The sequence below is a fragment of the Arachis hypogaea genome, unplaced genomic scaffold, assembly GCF_003086295.3.
Source record: "Arachis hypogaea cultivar Tifrunner unplaced genomic scaffold, arahy.Tifrunner.gnm2.J5K5 arahy.Tifrunner.gnm2.scaffold_37, whole genome shotgun sequence".
In the NCBI taxonomy this organism is placed as follows: Eukaryota; Viridiplantae; Streptophyta; class Magnoliopsida; order Fabales; family Fabaceae; genus Arachis; species Arachis hypogaea.
This window is the reverse complement of record NW_027255472.1, coordinates 1-5,544: the sequence shown is the minus strand read 5'-3', so window position 1 is coordinate 5,544 and position 5,544 is coordinate 1. Positions and strand designations below refer to the sequence as shown.

Sequence of the window (5,544 nt, the reverse complement as noted above, 5' to 3'; positions counted from 1 at the left end):
AGGGATGTTTGGCCATGTGAGGGTGGGTTTGGGTGGGAAAGTGGTTTGAATTTGAATGGTGAGGTAGGTGGGGTTTTATGAAGGATGGATGTGAGTGGTGAAGAGAAAAATGGGATTTGATAGGTGAGGGGTTTTTGGGGAAGAGGTGTTGAGGTGATTGGTGAATGGGTGAAGAAGAGAGAGAATGGTAGGGTGGGTGGGGATCCTGTGGGGTCCACAGATCCTGAGGTGTCAAGGAAAAGTCATCCCTGCACCAAATGGCAAGCAAAATCACGTTTTGTGCCATTTCTGGCGTTAAACGCCGGGCTGGTGCCCATTTCTGGCGTTTAACGCCAGCTTCTTGCCCCTTTCTGGCGTTTAACGCCAGTCTGGTGCCCCTTTCTGGCGTTAAACGCCCAGAGTGGTGCCAGACTGGGCGTTAAACGCCCAACAGCTAACCTCACTGGCGTTTAAACGCCAGTAGGTGCGTCCTCCAGGGTGTGCTATTTTTCTTCCTGTTTTTCATTCTGTTTTTGCTTTTTTCATTGATTTTGTGACTTCTCATGATCATCAACCTACAAAAAAGAGAAAATAACAAAATAAAATAGATAAAATATAACATTGGGTTGCCTCCCAACAAGCACTTCTTTAATGTCAGTAGCTTGACAGAGGACTCTCATGGAGCCTCACAGATATTCAGAGCCATGTTGGAACCTCCCAACACCAAACTTAGAGTTTGAATGTGGGGGTTCAACACCAAACTTAGAGTTTGGTTGTGGCCTCCCAACACCAAACTTAGAGTTTGACTGTGGGGGCTCTGTTTGTCTCTGATTTGAGAGAAGCTCTTCATGCTTCCTCTCCATGATGACAGAGGGATATCCTTGGGCCCTAAACACCAAGGATTCTTCATTCACTTGAATGATCAACTCTCCTCTATCAACATCAATCACAGCCCTTGCTGTGGCTAGGAAGGGTCTGCCAAGGATGATGGATTCATCCATGCACTTCCCAGTCTCTAAGACTATGAAATCAGTAGGGATGTAATGGTCTTCAACTTTAACCAGAACATCTTCTACAAGTCCATGGGCTTGTTTTCTCGAATTGTCTGCCATCTCTAGTGAGATTTTTGCAGCTTGCACCTCAGAGATCCCTAACTTCTCCATTACAGAGAGAGGCATGAGGTTTACACTTGACCCTAAGTCACACAAGGCCTTCTTGAAGGTCATGGTGCCTATGGTACAAGGTATTGAAAACTTTCCAGGATCCTGTCTCTTTTGAGGCAGTTTCTGCCTAGACAAGTCATCCAGTTCTTTCGTGAGCATAGGGGATTCATCCTCCCAAGTCTCATTTCCAAATAACTTGTCATTTAGCTTCATGATTGCTCCAAGGTATTTAGCAACTTGCTCTTCAGTGACATACTCATCCTCTTCAGAGGAAGAATACTCATCAGAGCTCATGAATGGCAGAAGTAAATCCAATGGAATCTCTATGGTCTCAGTTTGAGCCTCAGATTCCCATGGTTCCTCATTGGGGAACTCATTGGATGCCAGTGGACGCCCAGTGAGACCTTCCTCAGTGGCGTTCACTGCCTCTTCTTCCTCCCAAAATTCGGCCATGTTGATGGCCTTGCACTCTCCTTTTGGATTTTCTTCTGTATTGCTTGGGAGAGTACTGGGAGGGAGTTCAGTAATTTTCTTGCTCAGCTGACCCACTTGTGCCTCCAAATTTCTAATGGAGGATCTTGTTTCAGTCATGAAACTTTGAGTGGTTTTGATCAGATCAGAGACCATGGTTGCTAAGTCAGAGTTATTCTGCTTAGAACTCTCTGTCTGTTGCTGAGAAGATGATGGAAAAGACTTGCTATTGCTAAACCTGTTTCTTCCACCATTGTTGTTATTGAAACCTTGTTGAGGTCTCTGTTGATCCTTCCATGAAAAATTTGGATGATTTCTCCATGAAGGATTATAGGTGTTTCCATAGGGTTCTCCCATGTAATTCACCTCTTCCATTGAAGGGTTCTCAGGATCATAAGCTTCTTCCTCAGATGAAGCCTCCTTAGTACTGCTTGGTGCATTTTGCATTCCAGACAGACTTTGAGAAATCATATTGACTTGTTGGGTCAATATTTTGTTCTGAGCCAATATGGCATTCAGAGTGTCAATCTCAAGAACTCCTTTCTTCTGACTAGTCCCATTGTTCACAGGATTTCTTTCAGAAGTGTACATGAATTGGTTATTTGCAACCATTTCAATCAGTTCTTGAGCTTCAGTAGGCGTCTTCTTCAGATGAAGAGATCCTCCTGCAGAGCTATCCAAAGACATCTTGGATAGTTCAGAGAGACCATCATAGAAAATACCTATGATACTCCATTCAGAAAGCATGTCAGAAGGGCACTTTCTGATTAATTGTTTGTATCTTTCCCAAGCTTCATAGAGGGATTCTCCTTCCTTCTGTCTGAAGGTTTGGACTTCCACTCTAAGCTTACTCAATTTTTGAGGTGGAAAGAACTTTGCCAAGAAGGCATTGACTAGCTTTTCCCAAGAGTCCAAGCTTTCTTTAGGTTGAGAGTCCAACCATGCTCTAGCTCTGTCTCTTACAGCAAAAGGGAATAGCATAAGTCTGTAGACCTCAGGGTCAACCCCATTAGTCTTGACAGTGTCACAGATTTGCAAGAACTCAGCTAAGAACTGATGAGGATCTTCCAATGGAAGTCCATGGAACTTGCAATTCTGTTGCATTAGAGAAACTAATTGAGGCTTAAGCTCAAAGTTGTTTGCTCCAATGGCAGGGATAGAGATGCTTCTCCCATAGAAATCGGGAGTAGGTGCAGTAAAGTCACCCAGCACCTTCCTTGCATTGTTGGCATTGTTGTTTCCAGCTGCCATGTGTTCTTCTCCTTTGAAGAAGTCGGTCAGGTCCTCTAAAGAGAGTTGTGCTTTGGCTTCTCTTAGCTTTCTCTTCAAGGTCCTTTCAGGTTCAAGATCAGCCTCAACAAGAATGCTTTGTCTTTGCTCCTGCTCATATGAGAGAGAAGGGAACAAGAAATGTGGAATCCTCTATGTCACAGTATAGAGATTCCTTGAAGTGTCAGAGGAAAAGAAGAGTAGAAGACAGAAGTAGAAAATTTGAACTTATCAAAGAGATGGAGTTCGAATTTTGCATTAAGGGATAGTGTTAGTCCATAAATAGAAGGATGTGAGAAGGAGGGAAGTAATTTTCGAAAATTAAGTGAAAAATTTTGAAAACATTTTTGAAAACAATACTTGATTTTCGAAAATGAAGGTGGAAAAGAAATCAAGTGATTTTTGAAAAAGATTTTAAAATTAGAAATCAAAAAGATTTGATTGAAAACTATTTTGAAAAAGATGTGGTTAAGAAAATATGATTAGTTTTAAAAAGATGTGATTGAAAAGATGTGATTTGAAAAACATTTTAAAAAGATTTGATTTTGAAAATTAAAAACTTGACTAACAAGAAAAGATATGATTCAAACATTAAACCTTTCTCAACAGAAAAGGGAACATACTTGAAATGTTGAATCAAATTATTAATTGATAGCAAGTATCTTTGAAAATAGAAAGAAATTGATTTTGAAAAAGATTTGATTGAAAAATTGATTTGAAAAAGTTTGATTGTGAAAAAATTTGAAAACTGAAAAAAATTGATTGAAAAACAGAATCTTCCCCCTTTAGCCATCCTGGCGTTAAACGCCCAGAATGGTGCACATTCTGGCGTTTAACGCCCAAAACTATACCTTTTGGGCGTTAAACGCCCAGCCAGGTACCCTGGCTGGCGTTTAAACGCAGTCTGTCCTTCTTCACTGGGCGTTTTGAACGCCCAGCTTTTTCTGTATAATTCCTCTACAGCATGTTCTGAATCTTCAATTCTCTGTATTATTGACTTGAGAAGACACAAATTAAAAATATTTTTGGATTTTTAATAATAAGGAAAAATCAAAATGCAACAAGAATCAAATAACAATGCATGCAAGACACCAAACTTAGCAGTTTGTATACTGCTGACACTAATGAGAATGCATATGAGACACACAAACACTCAAGTCAAGAGAATTCAAAGATCAGAGTAAGAAATCATCAAGAATCTTGAAGATCACTAAGACACATGAATGAATGCATGCAACTGACACCAAACTTAAATGAGACACTAGACTCAAACAAGAAATTTTTGGATTTTATGATTTTTTAATTTTTTTGTGTTTTTCGAAAATTAAGTGGAAGAATAAAGGTATCAAAATTCTCAATGAGAATCCAGGAATCAGTGCAATGCTAGTCTAAGACTCCGGTCCAGGAATTAGACATGGCTTCACAGCCAGCCAAGCTCTCAAAGAAAGCTTCGGTCCAAAACACTAGACATGGCCAAGGCCAGCCAAGCCTTAGCAGATCACTGCTCCAAAAGCAAGATTGATAGAAAACAACAAGCTCTTGTGATGATAAGTTGAAACCTCGGTCCAATGAGATTAGACATGGCTTCTCAGCCAGCCAGATTCAACAAATCATCATGAAACTCTAGAATTCATCTTCAAGAATTTCAAAAAAAAATACCTAATCTAAGCAACAAGATGAACCTTCAGTTGTCCAAACTAAACCAATCCCCGGCAACGGCGCCAAAAACTTGGTAGCGCGAAATTGTGAACAATACTTTTCACAACTCTCATAATCCCCGGTCATGAACCCCAAGAACTTGGTGTTCAATCCATGGCATTACACAACTTCGCACAACTAACCAGCAAGTGCACTGGGTCGTCCAAGTAATAAACCTTACGCGAGTAAGGGTCGATCCCACGGAGATTGTTAGTATGAAGCAAGCTATGGTCATCTTGTAAATCTTAGTCAGGCAAACTCAAATGGATATGGTGATGAACGAAATAAACATAAAGATAAAGATAGAGGTACTTATGTAATTCATTGGTAGGAACTTCAGATAAGCGCATGAAGATGCCTTCCCTTCCGTCTCTCTGCTTTCCTACTGTCTTCATCCAATCCTTCTTACTCCTTTCCATGGCAAGCTTATGTAGGGTTTCACCGTTGTCAATGGCTACCTCCCATCCTCTCAGTGAAAACGTTTGCCTATGCTCTGTCACAGCATGGGGTAATCAGCTATCGGTTCTCGGTCAGGCCGGAATAGAATCCATCGATTCTTTTGCGTCTGTCACTAACGCCCCGCCTGCTAGGAGTTTGAAGCACGTCACAGTCATTCAATCCTTGAATCCTACTCAGAATACCACAGACAAGGTTAGACCTTCCGATTCTCTTGAATGCCACCATCAGTTCTAGCCTATACCACGAAGACTCTGATCTCACGGAATGGTTGGCTCGTTTGTCAGACGAGCACTCGGTTGTCAGGCGATCAACCATGCATCGTGCAATCAGGAATCCAAGAGATATTCACCCAATCGAAGGTAGAACGGAGGTGGTTGTCAGTCACACGTTCATAGGTGAGAATGATGATGAGTGTCACGGATCATCGCATTCATCAAGTTGAAGAACAAGTGATATCTTAGAACAAGAACAAGCGGAATTGAATGGAAGAACAATAGTAATTGCA

General features: G+C 41.1%; 1 non-coding gene across 1 annotated transcript; it reads left to right on the top strand.

Annotated features, from left to right (window-relative positions):
* The first annotated feature begins 2,354 nt into the window (after positions 1-2,354).
* LOC114927113 (small nucleolar RNA R71) lies at positions 2,355-2,462 on the top strand. Its single transcript, XR_003817511.1, has one exon. It is a non-coding gene; the product is annotated as a small nucleolar RNA R71 (small nucleolar RNA).
* The last annotated feature ends 3,082 nt before the right edge of the window (positions 2,463-5,544 follow it).